The following is a 19501-nucleotide window of genomic DNA, read 5'->3' as shown; positions in this document are numbered from 1 at the left end:
GGATCGCACTGTGGGGAGCACAGTGGAAAACCCATGCTCCCTACCAGGCTCCGAACCTCTCCGGCACTGTCTCAAGCTGACCTCCGAGGCGCGTCTTCGAGGAGCGTCTCCGCTCCCCGCCGCCGAAGGATCAGTGCGCGGGTATCCATGCTGCTTCTACTGTACTGTAGTGTTGGATCATTCACAAAAGATCCGATTCTTTGGAACGGCTCAAAATACATTTTTTCAAAGTTTAACAGTTGTATGTCGTTGTTTGTTTGTTTAAGCTGCTCTCTCCTCTACTGTTTTGTTGCCAATCACACAAGCACTATGACACGCCCCTTTACCGACGTGTTTGGGACGTCGAACGTGACACACCAGATAAAAAAAAAAAATTCTCCTGGCAATGGCGTCAATTGTCTAAAATTAATTTTGGTGTAAAACTGTACTAGTGATCATATGTAAAAATACAACATATGAAACATGAGCAATGCGAAAGACATTGCAAAGGATGCAGTGTTTGCACACTGTCTCATTTGAAATGAATGAACTTGGGGCCAAGAGCAGTGCATTGACGCAATTGGTATAACCCAGGCGTAAGTAAATGTCTTGTTTTTTGTTATAAACAAAACCTATTGTCCAGTAAAAAAAATATAATTTATTTTCAGAAAAGTTGACTTTATATTTATTTTCAGGGAGATTTAAAGTTGCAATGTGCAATTTATGACCAATAGGGGAGCACTGGTCTATTAAAACCTGCTCAAAAAAAAAGGTTTGGAGGACTCCTTGAGGGCAGTTAATCTCATAAAATCTAGTCAAAAGTTGATTCTAGCCATTCTTTGTCCAGCATTATTTCAATACAAAAAGTGGCTTCTTTGTTTCACACACTGTGGGATCCTTTGGATACAAATAAATGAAATACGATGCAGAACAAATGCAGGAATATTTCAACTGCAGAAGTCCTGAGTTCCAAGACAAAACATTTGAATCTTTGAAATAAGCACCAATTCTTTATAATGGTAACATTGTGGCACTATCGACAATGTGATATACTGTCTTGTCCATCATAGTGTAGTAAATTCATCAAGTGTATTTGACTCAAACATAACAACACACAGACGGATCTTTTCACAGGCATTTTGCAGAAATCTTAATGTTTTTTGCAATCATCATTACAAGTACTTAAAGGCACAAACATTAACAATGGACAATTAGCAACAAATTGCTACCACTTAAGGAATCCATACAAACTACACAAACCAACTGTCAAACAATGCTCCTCTTCCATAAGAAAAAACGCAAAGCTTTCCTTTAAATTAGTGGATGAGGATCCAATTCTGATTATTTAATTATTATTAGTATATCTTTAACACCTTTCTCATCCCACTTTGATTAAAAAAAAAAAGGAATTCACAGCTGTCCAAGTGTTCCTGTGATGTCTGTGCAGAACAATGGCGATAAATGTTATTTTCCACAAAACCCTGTTTTCTATTAGTCATAAGGCAACCTTGACCATTACATGGCCAAAACACGTGCCTCATGCTTAAACCAATTCAGAAATCAGGTGCCATACAAAATAGTGTGACCTGTGACAACGCTGTTTAGTGGGGGAAACTCAGTGTGGACGGAACAATCTTAAAAGAAATCATTATGTCTGCCCAAGGCCTTGTGCACTGTTCCTTAGGCTGCACAAACTGTGTCCATGTCCTGAAAATACAAAACCATATATTGAACCGACGTGTGCGAATGCATGTTTGTGTGCACTGAACATGATATGTATGCCTTGCCCCTACACTAGTACGAGTATTAGCGACTGCTTCTCTGTCCCTATACACACCTCCTTTTATGTCACCACCACAGTCCAGGTGCAATCCTTCTCCTACATGACAGCACTGAATCAAGAAAACTGTAACTACATTGAACTTAATGAGTTCACTGAAGCTGATTTCAATGATGTGCATAATAGTATAAACTAGTTAACTGTTCACAACAGATTATGATATGTCTATAGACTACAGTAGTGCTTCTCAAATGGATGCACAACTGTCCTTAATTAATAATTGTCCTCTTATTAAGCCATGACCCAAATTTACAATTTATTAAAATGTTGTCACAAAATGAATGGAAAGGTAATCCACAATGCTTTTGTTCACTGATATAAATAATATGTTTAGTTTTAATATGAAAAGCCTGAATGTGTCTGAAGCCAGATCAAGCCTTTTCCACGAGTCTCGGTTGACCACTTGTGATCGAATTGTGCTTCTGCGTTCAATATGCAAACACCATGTATTGTAGATCAATGTATTTTCGATTTTTTTTTTTTAATCTCCGCAAATCTCTGCATGCCACATAGCACACCAGATTTTATCGGAAGGGAAAATGCAAAGTTGTTACACAAGATAAATACACAGCTAGAGAAGACGACAATATCAGTGTGAGCATGTACACTCAGTGGCAAGTTTATAAGGTACACCTGTACTGCTGCTTGATAATGAAAATATATATTTAGCCAATTAGTGTGGCGTCAACTCAATGCATGAAAGTATGCAGACATGGTCAAAAGGTTCAGTTGTTGTTCAGACCAAACATCAGAATGGGGAAGGAATGTGTTCTAAGTGACTTTGGCCGTGGACTGAGGGTTGGTGCCAGAGGGGGTTGTTTGAGTATCTGAGAAGACAGCTGATCTCTAGGTGAGGATTGACGCATCTCCATTTCTGCACCAATATGAAGATGGTAGGGAAAAATTTGATGTAAAATCACATGAATCCATGGATCCATCCTACCTTGTACCTGCCTTTTATTAACGCAAGGTGGTGATGGTGTAATGGTGTGGGGAATGTTTTCTTGCAACACATAAGGCCCCTCAACACGAGAACAGCAGCATTTTTTTTTTCAGTAATCAGCGATCACTGATGCACCCATACGTGTCACATTCTACTGTTAGGCCGACTGATGGGCCATCAGCCTCCATCACCAGTGACACACAGAGCGGAGGGCAGAAGGATGAGTGGGGAGGGTGGATATCGATTTGTGGAGCCTGAAAGAGTGTCTGACAAAGTCTCCCCATTACAGAAGTGCAGGATTTATTATTAACAAGCAAAGAGCATTTACACAAAAAAAATGTTTTTACAAAATAAAGTCAAAATAGCAATGGAAAGCAAGAGGGAGATGTGCATGACGTGGCATGGAGTGAACTTTGTTATGGTTTCGTTCAAATAGGGAACGAAGGAAAACAAATACATCTAAAGTAAAATGTTATTTTATTGGTTTTCTTTGGAGACAAGGAAATGGGGACGCGCAATCACCATGACGGACCGGAGATCGCTCCCTCTCCATTACGCAGCAATCCAAGACAGAATGGGACAGTCCAATAGTTGTTTTTACATTTTTCCTTTCATACAAGTAGGAAATTAACAAAAATAAATTACATCTTAAATAAAAACACAGGTACAAAAACCTGTGTGCATATGGTGCACTGCTATCTGGATGAGTAAAAAAAAAAAAGAAAGACTCCAATCATTGTATTTATGTTTACGTTCTTCATTCTCTATACAAGCACGGAAATAAGGAAATTAAATAAATCTAAATCCCTATTCAGCCTGAACCCTACGCTGTGTCTCAACGCACCATTCAGAGCTTCAACTGATTATCAGTATTATACTACATATTACTATGTTTTTTATATATATATATATATATATATATATATATATATATATATATATATATACATACATACATACATACATATATACATATATACATACATACACATACACTACTCACAAAGAGTTTGGTATATTTGGCTTTCGGGTGAAATTCATGGGAAATGTAAAAAGTTCATGCTACAGTGATATATCATAAAAGTAGGGCATTTAAGTAGAAGCATGCGATGGTGATTTCCTCATCTCAAACAATTTAATGAAACAAAAGTCAACAACAGTGGTGGGTATACCACAACAAAAATCTCAATGTCTAAATAACTTGTCCTGTGCCCTTGAGGATCAATTACAGCTTGACAGCCACGTCTCATGCTGTTCACAAGTCGACTTATTGTCTGCTGAGGCATGGCACCCCACTCTTCTTGAAGGGCGGCCCTCAGGTTGTTGAGGTTCTGGGGTACAGAGTTACGAGCCTCTACACGGTGACTCAGCTGATCCCATAGGTTTCTATGGGATTCAGGTCTGGAGAAAGTGCAGGCCACTCCATTTGAGGTACCCCAGTCTCCAGCAGCCGTTCCCTAATGATGCGACCTCAATGAGCTGGAGCATTGTCGTCCATGAAGATGAAATTAGTCCTGTGTTGTCCATGCAGGCGCACAATGACTGGATTAATGATGTTATTCAGGTAGTATGGGCTTGTCACTGTACCATTCACAAAGTGTAGGGCAGTTCTGTAACGGTTTTGAATGGTCTGACGTGACACTTGGGTGCCTCTCACCTCCCTTAAATGTGCCTGGAGTTGAGTGGCATTCATCATCCGGTTCCGCAGGGCACTGTTCACAATGAAGCGCTCATCAGTGTGGGATGTGGCCAAAGGACGTCCTCTTCTATGCCTTTCTGTGACTCTTCCAGTCTCTCTGTATCTCTGTTGCAACCTGCTGATGACACTCTGTAACACTCTAAGCTCAGTGGCCACTTCCCTCTGAGAACATCCTGTTTGAAGCCTCGCAATGGCGAGGTACTGTTGATCAGTTGTTAGGTGTCGTCTTGGTCTCATGATGTCAAAATGTGAACAGCATGATGAAGAGGACTGTTTAAATACCAATTCTAACTGAACCAGGAAATTTATTGGTCGATTCATGAATCAAAAACCTGGTGAATTTTGCCGTTCAGCTCCTTGTTAGAGAACAGCAAGTTCTGCAAAAAGTACTGAAACAGTGAACAGCTGGACATGTGCATTCAAAAGTTTAGAGAAGGTCAAATTAAGTTCACCTGTAAAGGTTATAGTTACATTTTAGGTTCATCCTGAAATTTCACCCGAAGAACGAATATCCCTAACTTTTTGCGAGTAGTGTATATTCTCACTACATCTCATTACATTATTACTATTACATGATCTAAATCATGATCTGATCAGATATATATTACTTATCAGTTTCGCCAGCCATTGTAATGGGCCATTACGGAGTCAGACGTGACCCGGATGGCAACCTGCGGAGTACCAATACGTATTTCAGCATGGTTTTCCGTTTACAGTTGTGATTTCTGTGTCAAAACATTAGCAAATGTAAAGTATATGCGCCTCTGAGTGCACTATTCAAATTCTAATAACGCAGGCATTTGCAGGGTGCATTTTTAGGAAAAGTTGCGGCAGGATTAAAGTGGGGTTTGCATACTTGTGAAAATATTTAAACTTGAAATTCCAAACACATGCAGGCTTAACTCCCACAGCCTACCTGAGTATTGTTGCTGACCATGTGCCTCCCCTTCATGGCCACAGTCATGTCCAATCTTCTAATGGCTACTTTCAGCAGGATAACGGCACTATGTCACAAAGCCCACATCACCTCAGGCTGGTTCCATGAACATGCCAATGAGTACTCCAATGGCCTGCACAGTCAACAGATCTCAATCGAATAGAGCAACTTTGGGAGGCGTTGGAACAACCCGATATCACACCTTTTCATGCTCATAGTCACAAAAGTAGATCTATTTAATCGTGTCCAAGTGCACAATTTCCCGACTTTTTCCATGCTACACAGAAAGAAATTTAAACCCATGTATTTTATTTGGGAGCATTTCTCAGACTTCATGCTAGAGTGAACAAAATTTCAAGATTCAAGATTTTTATTTGTCACATACATATACATACTTTCATACATATATGCAGTGAAATGTAATGCAACGCACCCGGTGATAGCACACTATGTCCTAGGAAAAAATAAAAATAAAAAATGTATTTCTAATAGACCGACTTAATGACTCCTAAAACGTAATACAGTAAGTTGAATACTTATAGAATAAAATAAAAATATATAGAATAAAATACAATAAAAATAAAATGAAATAAAATGGAATAGATAGAGGGAATATGCCTATGTATATACAGATTTGTGCATTAGAGTGGCATGTGAATTAAAGTGGCATGTGAATGTGAATAGAGTGAGGTAGTGTTTGGGATAATACAGCACAGTATACAACAGTACGGCGCAGCAATACGGCATCACGAACAACCCTGAACAGTGACACAGTATGCGGTACCGTATGCTACATAAAGTACAGTAGGTAGTGGAGCCTATGTGTATGGCTCAGTTAGGACCCTGGTGAGGTCAGCGTTGACAGTTCTCATGGCTTGCGGGAAAAAACTGTCTCAGTCTCTCTGTTCTCGCTGTGTGACTGCGGTCACACTGGTTTTGCTGACGTTCAGGTGGAGGCTGTTGTCCTGGCACCAGAGTGACAGGTCAGCCACCTCCTCGCGGTAGGCCTTCTCATCGCAGTCGGTGATCAGGCCCACGACCACGGTGTCGTCAGCAAACTTGATGATGGTGTTGGAGCTGGAACTGGCCACACAGTCATGTGTGTACAGGGAGTACAGTAGGGGGCTGAGGACGCAGCCCTGGGGGGATCCTGTATTCAGGGTGAGGGAGCTTGACATGTACTTCCCCACCCTGACCACCTGGGGCCGGGCTGTGAGGAAGTCCAGGATCCAGGCGCACAGCGGAGCATTCAGTCCGAGCTCCATCAGCTTGACAGCCAGTCTGGTGGGGAATATGATGTTGAAAGCTGAACTATAATCGATGAACAGCATTCTAACGTAGGCCCCCTTCTGGCCATCCAGATGCGTGAGCGTGGTGTGCAGTACCTGGGAGACCGCGTCATCCGTGGATCTGTTTTGCCGGTACGCAAACTGCAACGGGTCCAAGGTGCGGGGGAGGGAGGCGCAGATGTAATCCTTAATCAGCCTCTCGAAACACTTCATGACCACCGAGGAGAGGGCCACCGGACGGTAGTCATTCAGGCAGGTTGGAGAGGCGATCTTCGGGACAGGAACGACGGTGGACCTCTTGAAGCAGGACAGGACCACTGATTCAGCCAGGGAGATGTTGAATATTGTAGTGAACACCGGAGCTAGCTGGTTAGCACAGGTCTTCAGTACTCGCCCAGATATGCCATCTGGGGCCGCAGCTTTCTTGGTGTTCACCCGCATCAAAGCCCTCCTGACCTCGTGCACGGACACTGAGAGTACGCGCTCATCCCCAGCGGTGAGCTAGCGGTGTTGCTGCCAGACTCAAACCGCGCATAAAAGGAGTTCAGTTGGTTGGCTAGGGAGGCGTCCACACTCGTGGCTGGGGGGGAGCTGCTCTTGTAATTCGTAATAGTCCGCAGCCCCTGCCACAAGCGTCTTAGTAAGGAGAAGTTACATTTAGCAGACGCTTTTATCCAAAGCGACTTACAATTATTGAAACACCGACGGACGCAGCCATCAGGAGCAGTTAGGGGTTAAGTGTCTTGCTCAAGGACACTACAGCATGCTAGCAGGAGGAGCCTAGGATCGAACCAGCAACCTTTAGATTACTAGATGACCAGCTCTACCTCCTGAGCTACCATCCCCATTGTGTCCCCCCGCTCCATCTGTAGCTCTACAGTCTCTCTGTACGTACGTTTGGCGTCCCTCACCACCCTCCGCAGATTGTACGACGCCGCTTTGTAATTGTCCATATTACCAGATACAAGACCGTCGTTGTAAGCGGCCGTGCGAGCATTCAGAGCGCAGCGGATGGATTTATCAACCCATGGTTTCTGGTTTGGAAATATCCGAACTTTCACCGTGGGAACGATATTATCCGCTAGCGTTGTTACAAAACCTACTACAACCTCCGTAAACTCGCTGACGTCACTTGAACTTGATTGGAACATGTCCCAGTCTACGTCAGTCAGAGCGTCCTGAAGCGTAGCCTCCGATTGGTCCGTCCACCGCTTCACTTCCCTCGTCATCACCAGATCCCGCGCGATCAGAGGCCTGTAAACAGGAACCAGCGAGATCGTGGCATGATCTGATTTCCCGAAAGCAGGGAGCGACACGGTCTTGTATCCGTTCTTGTACGGTGTGTAGCAATGGTCCAAAGTTCTGTCTCCCCTGGTGGCACACGTGATGTGTTGGTGGAAATTAGGCAGAACTTTTTTAAGGTTGGCCCTGTTAAAGTCCCCAGTCACCACCACAGCCGCGTCGGGATGTCTGTTCTGAAATCCGCACAACACATCGTACAGAACCAACAGAGCTGCGTCGGTGTCCGCTTGCGGTGGGACATAAACGGCTGTAATGATGACCGTGCTAAATTCCCGGGGGAGATAAAATGGACGGCATAGTATGGTCAGCTGTTCCAGGTTCGGCGAGCAGGAGTGGGAGAGGAATTTGGTGTTGTTGGTGTTACACCAGCGGTTGTTTACCATTAGGCAGACGCCTCCACCTTTGGATTTCCCCGACTCTCCCGTTTGGCGCCGCGAACATGGAGAAGGCCTCGGCTCGACGTATAGCTTCATCCGGCACCAGTGGGTTCAGCCATGTTTCCGTCAGACAGAGGACGCAACAGTTAAATTTTGTACATCCATGTCTACCCCCCCTGCCACCAGCATTTAACATTTAACATTTAACATTTAAATCAATGTATTTTCGACTTTAGAAGGGGGCATGGGGAAGGAGCAGGTCACAGATACGTACAGTCAGTGCACTTTCTAGTAATTTAGAGGTCAAATTTAACTGTATACAAACAAATGTGACAAACAGTAAATGCGGTGTATTATGGAATGTATTATGTATTATGAGAAAAGTATGAGAAAGATTATGAGATGATTATGAGAAAAGTATGCCACCGTGGCGAGGCGGTGGTGGTGGCAGGGGGGGTAGACATGGATGTACAAAATTTATGGGCTTCAATTGTGTTCTGTCTACCATGAAAAAAAAAAGTTGTACACGATTTTGGTCCATTGTGTCCCAGAGGGTTTTTGAAATCTGATGGTTCTCCCATCCTGAATGGAATGTTTGTCGATAACCTCCTGCATGCCATTTTGCTCCCTGGTGCGATTGCTGTTTGCAAATATGCGGCTCACACTAATGCCTCTGACACGGTCTCTGAAGGTAACCATATCGCCGACATCGCCGCAAAAACTGCTGCCAGCAGCCCTGATTCACAAGCCGTCCTGCTGTGTCCACAAATTACGCCACCACTAACCCTTTTTTATATCGGTAAGTTCCAAGATCATGCCTCCCCAAATGAGAAGGCACGGTGAGCTCATGACGGCCGCCGCTGGGACAATGTGTGGTATGGTCCCAAAGTAAACCATGTTTAGCTAAATCACTTTTCCATTATTATACTCAGTTGTCACATAGAAAGGACCATGTGTCAAAAGGGGGGATGGTGCAACAGGTAACCAATGGTGGGACACATCAGGATTTACGACCTGTGCTCAAAATGTCTGTGAAAAATGTGTTGTATGTGTTACTAACAACATGGGCCGTTGCCACAAAACTCAACAGTCCAGCCATCCAACTCCTGACGCTCCATTTGACGTGATGATGTTGAAGACGCTGCTGTTGAAGACCTAGCACACGGGACAGAGCTTGGTCTAGTTGATTTACACAACACACATCTGTCTGCCAGACTGGGAACCATGTTTGGCACTTGGGGATTATCTTTTGTTCAAGGTTTCGTTTATATACTGGTTGTCATTATTATTGCATGCATTATAATTGCTGTCATTAATCTAGCCACTGGGATGCACAAGCCAGTGTATCATCAGTGCCGGTCCCAAGCCCGGATGAATAGAGAGGGTTGCGTCAGGAAGGGCATCTGGCGTAAAAAACCATGCCAAATCAAACATGCGGACAACAAATCTGATTTCCATACCAGATTGGTCGAGGCCCGGGTTAACAACGACCGCCACTGGTGCAGTTAGCCAACATGGTGCCAGCAGAAATTGTGCTACTGTCAGCCGAAGAAGAAGAAGAGGGGGAAGGCGTGTCCGGAGACAGCAGGAGAGGAAGAAGGGTAGGAGAATAGAGTTGAGAGTAGGAACTTTGAATGTTGGCACTATGAAGGGTAAAGAGAGAGAGCTGGCTGACACGATGGAGAGAAGGAAGGTAGATGTACTATGTGTACAAGAGACCAGGTGCATATGCTCCTCAATTCTTTGGTGAGTTGGATGTAGTGGTGGAGAGCATCCCCAAGGGAGAGAGAGTGGTTGTTGGAGCAGATCTCAATGGGCATGTTGGCAAAGGGATCAGAGACATAGGTGATGAGAAGGTATGGAGTCAAGGAGAGGAATGTGGAAAGACAGATGGTGGTGGATTTCGCAAAAAGGATGGAATTGGCTGTTGTGAATACATATTTCAAGAAGAGGGAGGAACACAGGGTGACATACAAGAGTGGAGGAAGGTGGACTACAGCTTATGCAGGAGGTGCAATCTTAAAGAGATTAGTGACTGCAAAGTGGCGGTAGGGGAGTGTGTTGCTCGGTAGCATCGGATGGTGGTCTGTCGGATGACTGTGGAGGCCAAGAAGAGGAAGAGAGTGAAAGAAGAGCCAAAGATAAAATGTTGTAAGTTGAAAAAAGAGGAGTGTTGCATGCAATTTAGGGAAGAGGTAAGGCAGGCAATAGGTGGGAATGAACGGTTACCAGATGACTGGGAAACAACTGCAAAAGTGGTGAGGGAGACGGCCAAGAAGGTACTCGATGTATCATGCGGGGAAGACAAGGAGGAAAGAAGACAAGGACTCTTGGTGGTGGAATGAGAAAGTACAGGAGGGCATAGAGCAGAAGAGGTTGGCGAAGAAGAAATGGGATGGTCAGAGAGATAAAGGAAGTAGACAGGAGTACAAGCTGATGCGGCGCAAGGCGAAGAGAGAAGTGGCAAAGGCAAAGGAAAAGGCATACGATGAGTTGTGTGGGAGTAAGGAAGGAGAAAATGACTTGTACTGATTGGCAGGACAAAGGGACCAAGCTGGGAAGGATGCACAGCAGGTTAGGGTGATGAAGGATAATGATGGGAATGTGCTGACTAGTGAGGAAAGTGTGTTGAGAAGGTGGAAGGAGTACTTTGATGAATGAAGAAAATGAGAGGGAGAGACGAGTGGATGATGTGGGGATAGTGGATCAAGAAGTGCAGCAAATTAGCAAGGATGAGGTGAGAACAGCATGAAAGAAGATGAAGAAAGGCAGTCGGCCTTGATGACATACCTGGAAAAGCATGGAAATGTTTAGGTGAGATGGCAGTGGCGTTCCTAATGAGACTGTTTAACACCATCCTGGAAAGGAAGAGGATGCCAGACGAGTGGAGAAGAAGTGTACTGTGGGCTATCTTCAAGAATAACGGAAATGTACAGAGCTGTAGTAACTACAGGGGAATAAAGTACAGCATATGTCAGACAGCAGTAAGGTGTTCAGTAGGCGTGACGCAGGCATTGAAAGTGGAGGTGGGTTCGAAGACAGGTTAACGGATGAAATCAGGCAGGAGTCTCCGTGGACTATGATGTTCACGGATGACATTGTGATCTGTAGCGAGAGTAGGGAGCAGGTTGAGGAGAGCCTGGACAAGTGGAGGCATGCATTAGAGAGAAGAGGAATGAAAGTCAGCAGGAGTAAGAGAGAATACATGTGCCTGAATGGGTGGGAGGGCGGCGAAAAGCTGAGAATGCACTAGTGGAGGTGGAGAAGGCGGATGAGTTCAAGTACTTGGGGTCGACCATCCAAAGCAGCAGAGAATGCGGGAGAGAGGTGAAGAAGAGAGTATAGGCAGGGTAGAGTGGTTGGAGAAGAGTGTCCGGAGTGATCTGTGACAGAAGGGTTTCAGCAAGAGTGAAGGGGAAGCTCTACAGGACGGTAGTGAAACCAGCTACTGTATGTTGTACGGTTTAGAGGCGGTGGCACTGACAAAAAGGCAGGTTGCTGAACTGGAGGTGGCAGAGTTGAAGATGTTGAGATTTTCATTGGGCAGTGTTTCAGCTTCTCATCTGTAGCCGAGCGCCACGGTTCAGACTCGCCATATATCCAAATGTTTTTTATTCTACCCGAAAACAAATATTTTTTTAGAATATTTGTACAAAATATTCATTAAAACACACTTTTGTGCCTTATTTAGCTCCACCCCTACTTCACGTCAATGTTACTGCTTCCATTCCCACACAGCTCCATTCACAGCCATACCGGGAATTTGTCGGAAATTAAACTACTTTCAGAGTGGGGAAATTTACAGAACGACTTTTACAGAACATCGAGAACGGATCTCTTCCCCATACGACTCCAATACAGAACGTGGCAGTAGATTTCCGACTTTCAATGCAAGTGAGAAAGGGGCTACAGTCGTTGACTAGGGCAACCCCAGCCTGAATTTAAGTCAGCCAGTGCCAGGACTGCACTAGGCAACACTATAATCTGTAGGAGTTTGTAACTTCTTTATTGCTTATCAGTATCTTGTTGTAAGTTTGCTTAAGGTTAGATAAAATCTTGTTGTTTTACCGGAACTGTTTTCACAAGGTTTTGTGATTGTTCATACATTGACATGATGAGTTTCATAGTCGTTAACCAGGGCAATCCCAGCCAGTTGGGGTGTCAATTGAGTAGGCGGTACCAGCTGTTACCAATCAGGGGTAGTATACACCGATCAGCCAACATAAAAACCACCACTAATAACGACGAATATTGTGTCGGGACCCTAACCCCGGCCATCCACATGATGTGGAAGAAAATGTCATTCATCCGACCAGGCCACCTTCTTCAATTGCTCCATCGTCCAGTTCTGACGCTCACGTGCCCGTTTTCGGCGGAGTCAGCAAGGGCACTCTGACTGGTCTGCAGCTACACAGCCCCATACGCAGCAAGCTGTGATACTGTGTGTTCTGGCAATTTGTGCTACAGTAGCTCTTCTGTGGCATCAGACCTTGTCCTTGACCTTGACCTTGACCTCAATCCTCTTTCTCATCTAGTATTATTAACGCTAAAACCACTTACTATCAGGAGAAGATTAACAACACTACTGATTCACTTAAACTGTTCTCCACTTTAAAAACTCTCCTCAACCCTCCACGCCTCCAACTCCATCTACCCTGACTGCTGATGACTTTGCCACCTTCTTTGAAGAGAAGGTCACGATCAATCAGCAGCCAATTCTCTCCACCCCTCCTTTCCCATACCCAACCCTCCAGCACCTCAGTCTCTTCACTCTTTCTCCCCCCTATCTGATTCTGACATACTGTATCTCACCTCCTCCTCTCCAGCCACCCTATTAGCTGTCCCCTTGACCCTATCCCCTCTCACGTTCAACAGGCTCTCTCTCCTACCCTCTTACCCTCACTCACACACATCATTAACGCATCACTGATGACAGGAACATTTCCAGACACATTTAAGCAGGCTCACTAATCCCATCCCAAGTAGAGAATTACAGACCTGTCTCTCTTCTACCAATTCTATCCCAAACACTTGAATGTGCTGTATGTTTTACATTAGATCATCATTTAACAGACGCTTTTGTCCAAAGCAACTTGTAATTATTCATACTTTGATAGACGCAGCCATCTAGAGCAATTAAGGGTTAAGTGTCTTGCTCAAGGACACTACAGCATGCTAGAAGGAGGAGCATGGGATTGAACCAGCGACCATCTTTCTCACACAGAATCACCTGTTGGATCCTAACAGTCCAGCTTCAAAAGCGGTCACTCCACTGAGACTGCCCTGTTGACAGTTGTGGACACTCTGCAGGCACTCATGAGATGCCCATAATGTATCTGTTCTGAGTCTGCTTGATTTACCCGCAGCTTTTGACACTGTTTACCATCATATTCGCTTGTCCAGTCTTTCTGATCTTGGTATTAGAGCGACTAGGGACAGATGGTATGGGTCTTAGTCTCGGGTACATCCTACAGGGTGTCGTGGAAGAGAGAGGTGTCCAAGTCACACCAGGTAAAGACCGGTGTCCCACAGGGATCTGTGTTTGGCCTTCTTCTCTTTTTACTGTACACCTCGGCATGGTTTCTCCTACCACTTCTAAGCTAATGACACCCATCTCTACCTCTCCTTTCCTCTAGGGGATATCACTGTCTCAGTGAGAATCTCGGCATGCCTCGCAGACATCGCTGTCTAGATCAGGGGTGGGCAAACTACGGCCCGCGGGCCACATCCGGCCCGTTGGTATTTTTAATCCGGCCCGCCAAAGATTGGTACAGAATTCATAATTATAACTGCATTAATTTGACCTTGACCTGTAATGCCTGGCGTTTCACCAAGTGGCGCATTAGGCGCAGTGACTTGATTTTGCGGAGCCCGAGCTACTCTCTGTTAATACTCTGCTACTACTCTGAACCCATCTGCAACAATGAGTGGGCCAAAGAAAAGAAAAGTTGACAGTGAGTGCCGAGTGTTTAATAAGGAATAGACAACTAAATACTTTTTTACCTAGGTCTGGTCAAAGGCTGTATGTCTTATTTGCCAAGAAACGATTGCGGTTTTAAAGGAATACATCAGCCCTCACTTTTCTACCAAGCATGCTAATTACGCTAACAACCAATCAACGCATAACGGACGGCTACCGCTCAGAGGTTGGCAGCTGGCTTGCAGGCTCAGCAAAACACATTTATCCAACAAACTGCCATCCAAGAATCAAGCACGAAGGCAAGTTATTTGCTGGCATTTAAATTAGCAAAAGCCAGCAAGCCTTTCTCCGAAGGGGAGTTTCTCCAAGAGTGCTTGGTAGAGACAGCAGGTATCTTGTGTCCTGAGAGCAAGAATAAATTTGAAAAAATTAGCTTATCACGCAGGACAGTGACTCGCCATGTTCAATTAATTGACGATGACCTAGCTAGCAAGCTAAACAAAAAAGCGGAGTCATTTACATTATACTCTTTGGCACTGGACGAAAGTAATGACATAAAGGACACAGCTCAGCTTTTAATTTTTATCAGAGGGATTAATGACAATTTTGAGAAAACAGTTTTTGCCCATGGAATCCCTAAAAGGGAAAACACAGGGAGAGGACTTGTATGACAGTGTGTCGGCGGTCATCAAGAGGCACAAGCTACCTTGGAGGACGCTCGCCTTCCTTACCACAGATGGATCGCCAAATCTGACGGGAAAAAACGTCGTACTGCTCAAAAGAATCCAGGAGAGGGTGAAAGAGGAAAACCCTGAGCAGGAGGTAATTTTCCTAGACTGCATAATTCACCAGGAAGCACTGTGTAAATCCGTATAGCAGCTTGAACACGTGGTGAAGTCAATTGTAAAACTTGTTAACTTTATTCGAGCGAGGGGACTTCCCCATTGTCAGTTTATTAAGTTTTTTTGAAGAAACTGACGCTGATCACAGGGACTTGCTTTACCATTCTAATGTCTGCTGGTTACGTTTGGGGAAAGTATGTCAACGAGTGTGGGAGCTCAAACAGGAGATTATCTCATTTTTGGAGCTACTTGAGAACGCTTTTGCTGTGAACATACTGACACACATGAATGAGCTGAACGTGAAGCTACAAGGGAAAGACCAGTTTGTGCATGAAATGCATACAAACGTCAGAGCCTTCAAAACCAAGCTAGCTTTATTCTCAAAGCAAATGCCAAACAAGTCATTCGCTTATTCCCCCACACTGGCTACGTTGAAACATGTGGAAAAAATACAGGAAATCACTGGATGACCTGCATGAAGAATTCTGCCGTCGGTTCTCTGATTTTGGAAAAATTGACAAGTCACTTCATCTGGTGTCATGTCCCTTCTCAAAAGACCCTGAAACGGCGCCACGGGAGTTGCAGTTGGAACTGATTGATCTCCAATGTGACACCGTCTTAAAGGAGAAGTTCAACTCTCTTTAACTGGATGAGTTTTATGATTCATTAAGCGCAGCCAAACATCCAGAAGATGGCACAGAGAATGCTGGTGTTGTTTGGCTCTTCGTATGTGTGTGAACAGACTTTTAGTGTGATGAACACCAACAAAGCATCCCACAGATCCCAGTTGAGTGATGAACACCTCAGATCTGTTCTGACAATTGCCACAACAAAACTAACACCAGACTTCAATGCACTGGCAAAAATGGGTGATCAACAACACTGTTCCCACTAAAAGGTAAGTGTATTAACACTGTAATCCTTTTTTTCTGTTTATGTTCGATATGTATGCATCTTGTGCTGACCAGGCCCATCTGTCAAATTTTAAAATTCAATGTGGCCCCTGAGCCAAAAAGTTTGCCCACCCCTGGTCTAGATGAAGGAACGCCAACTCTAACTGAATCTCTCCAAGACAGAACTCTTCATCATCCCGGTGAGTCCAACCATTCAACACCACATAAATGTCCAGCTCAGCTCATCATCATTAATACCATCCAAGTCTGCAAGAAATCTTGGGGTAGTGATTGGCAACCAGCTAATTTTGTCTGATCAAATTTCCTCCCAATACTGCAGCTTCCCTCTCTACAACATCAGGAAGATCAGACGATACCTGTCGGAGCACTCGACTCAGCTCCTTGTCCGGGCACTTGTCATCTCATAACTAGACTACTGCAATGCTCTATTGGCTGTCTATCAGTGCACACTATTAAACCTCTCCAGATTATTAAGAATGCATCATGCCTCTGTTTTTCAACCAGCCAAAGTGTACACGTCACGCCTCTCTTCATCTCACTCCAATGGCTCCGTGCAGATACCCGCATCGAGTTCAAATCCTTGATGCTGGCCTACAAGGCAGTTAATGGATCTGCACCCACACACACTGCATCGCGTATCAGGCCACATTCCCCAACCCGCTCTCTGAGGTCTGCAAATGAGCTGCGGCTTGTGGTGCTTCCACTGTGTGGAATGAGTTCTCAATCCAGACTCTTCTCATGCATGGTGCCCCAGTGGTGGAACGAGCCACCCAGCTCGCTACGCTCTGAAGAGACACTCACAACCTTCAAGAAACACCTGCTCTTACAGAAATACCTGATTCTATTTTAGCTATGACTAACTATTCTTGTTTCTGTTGAGGTTGACTAGCTTTTGGTTGTTGTACTGACAATGCACTAACGACACATGAGTTGTTGATGTTGACTTGCTTTTCATTTGATATTTTGACATAATGTACTAACATGAGTACTTATCATATTTCACTACAACAAAAAAAAGACACTTAAGACAGTTTATTCTGATTCCTTCCAGCATCTTGCACTTGTATCTGTTGAATTTAGAAACAGGAGCTCATGCACTTGAGTTCATGTTGCTCCAATGGTCGATGTACTGTATGCTTTGATTGTTTTTAGCCTGTCATGTAAGTCGCTTTAGACAAAAGTGTCTTCTAAATGAATAAATGTGTATGTTGACATGATTTAATGCATTTGCATGACTCAGTGGATTCAGGATTCAGCTTCCTTGGGTTTAATATAATTGTGCTTGCTTTCTGATGCATTCTGTCACTAAAATAGAAATTAAATTATGAAACTAACTACAATACAGAACGGAAAAGGAACATGCCGGGTGGTTGGTTCAAGCTGCTTTACTTTTTGACATGCCTAAATATCTTTCATAAACAATTAAAATTGGACTTGGTTCAGCACCAAAGCAGATTAAATATTTACTCCTGCCTATCGTAATGTTTCTTTAATTCACATTGCATCATCTCATATTTATTGTGCCATGCTTCTAACGTGCCACATAAAAGGAACTGGGTGAGTGATTTGTACTTTCAAAAAAGGACAGAATTAAACCTCCCAAGATCTAAAAATAAGTGTTTGCTGTATTAGAGATCTAGTTCTGTACCTAATTTTTGCCATGAAAGGAGACACTTTAACTCTTGAAAATTCCCGAGAGAGGTAAAGGGAGGCAAAAACAATCAAATGATCTTTACAAAATGAACTGTGAATGTGAGAGTTGAGAGGACTCTCCTTGGGCGCCTGGATGCCAACTCTTTTCCGTTCTGTGTAGGCGGATTTCTCTCGTTTAAAAATGTAAAAAATTAGTCTCTCCCGGTTTCCTCTCTCCCTCTGTGACTCTCCAGTATTCACTCTGTCCATCTCTGTCTCCATTCGGTACCGGTCAGTTCTGTCAGTCCCTTTCTACCTTTCACCATCTCCCCCACTTTCATCTTGTGCATCCTTCCATGACTAGCTTTAAGTTGGCAGTGTACTACAAACCAGCACCATTGTCAGTATACTCACCCTGTATACAGTGAGGACATACACCAATCAGCTACAACATTAAAACCACTGATAGGTGAAGTGAAGAAGAACATTGCTCATCTCATTACAATAGCACTTGTCAAGTGGTGGGTTATATAAGGCAACAAGTGAACAGTCAGTCCTTGAAGTCGATGTGTTGGAATCAGGAAAAATAGTCAAGCGTAAGAATCCGAGCAACTTTGACAAGAGCCAAATTGTGATGGCTAGGCGACTGGGTCAGAGCATCTCCAAAATGGCAGGTCTTGTGGGGTGTTCCCAGTATGCAGTGGTAAGCACTACCAAAAGTGGTCCAAGGACGGGCAACCAGTGAACCGGTAACGGGGTCATGGGCGCCCATGGGCTCATTGACGCGCGCGGGGAGCGAAATCTAGCCCATCGGTCCGATCCCACAGAAGGGCTACTGTAGCACAAATTGCTGAAAAGGTTAATACTGGCTATGATAGAAAGGTGTCATAACACACAGTGCATCACAGGTTGCTGTGTATGGTGCTGTGTAGCCGCAGACCAGACAGAGTGCCCATACTGACCCCTGTCCACTGCTGAAAATGCCTACAATGGGCACGTGAGTGTCAGAAATGGACCATGGAGAAATGGAAGAAGGTGGCCTGGTCTGATGAATCACGTTTTCCTCTACATCATGTGAATGGACAGGGTTAGAGTCAGATCCGAGCATCTGTGGGATGTGCTGGAACAACAAGCCCGATAAAAGGGAGGCCCCACCTCACTTACAGGATTTAGTGGATCTGCTTCTAATGTCTTCATGCCAGATACCACAGGACACCTCCAGAGGTCTTGTGGATTCCAAGCCTCGACGGTCAGACGCTGTATTGGCAGCACAAGGGGGATCTACAAAATATTAGTGGTTATTAGTGGTGGTTTAATGTTGTGGCTGATCGGTGTATACAGGAAGAGAGAGCTCAAGTCTACTGCCCCGATCATCAACCGTGACACAATCAACCCTGTGAAATTTGTAAGTATTGCAAACTGGTGAATAGTTTGCGCTGGGGGCCTGCACACACCTCCAGGTACAAATGGAAAACAGCATGACTCTTTGTTCAACACATCTTTCCACTGGCAACATTTTGTTTTACTATGTTTGTGTTCAGGTTTCTCTGTTTACTAGTTGAAGTTACTTTTGGATCCTTCCTGCTATAAAACACTGCAGGTGGGTGTGTCTAAACTGAAGGTTATTCTATGGGTTTACAATTCTATGTCGATGTACTGCATATCACGATGAGGGGTTTTTTTGCGTGTCAATTTTTTGTTTTTTCTTTGGATGGACTAGATCCACCTTGAGTGAAATCTCTCTGTCAACCCTGGAACACACTGTTGCACTCTCAAAATCATCCACTTGAACTTCAGATTGCATTCACACTTAGTTTTTAAAGGATG

The 19501-nt window shown here is 44.2% G+C and overlaps 1 protein-coding gene across 3 annotated transcripts in view; it reads right to left on the bottom strand.

Annotated features, from left to right (window-relative positions):
- The window catches only part of fhit (fragile histidine triad diadenosine triphosphatase), a 456691-nt gene that overhangs the window by 410090 nt on the left and 27100 nt on the right, over positions 1 to 19501 (bottom strand). The gene's annotated exons all lie outside the window — the stretch shown is intronic.

The sequence above is a fragment of the Zeus faber genome, assembly GCF_960531495.2.
Source record: "Zeus faber genome assembly, chromosome: 5".
NCBI lineage: Eukaryota > Metazoa > Chordata > Actinopteri > Zeiformes > Zeidae > Zeus > Zeus faber.
Note: the sequence above shows the minus strand (reverse complement) of the source record. Positions and strands in the feature narration are given on the sequence as shown.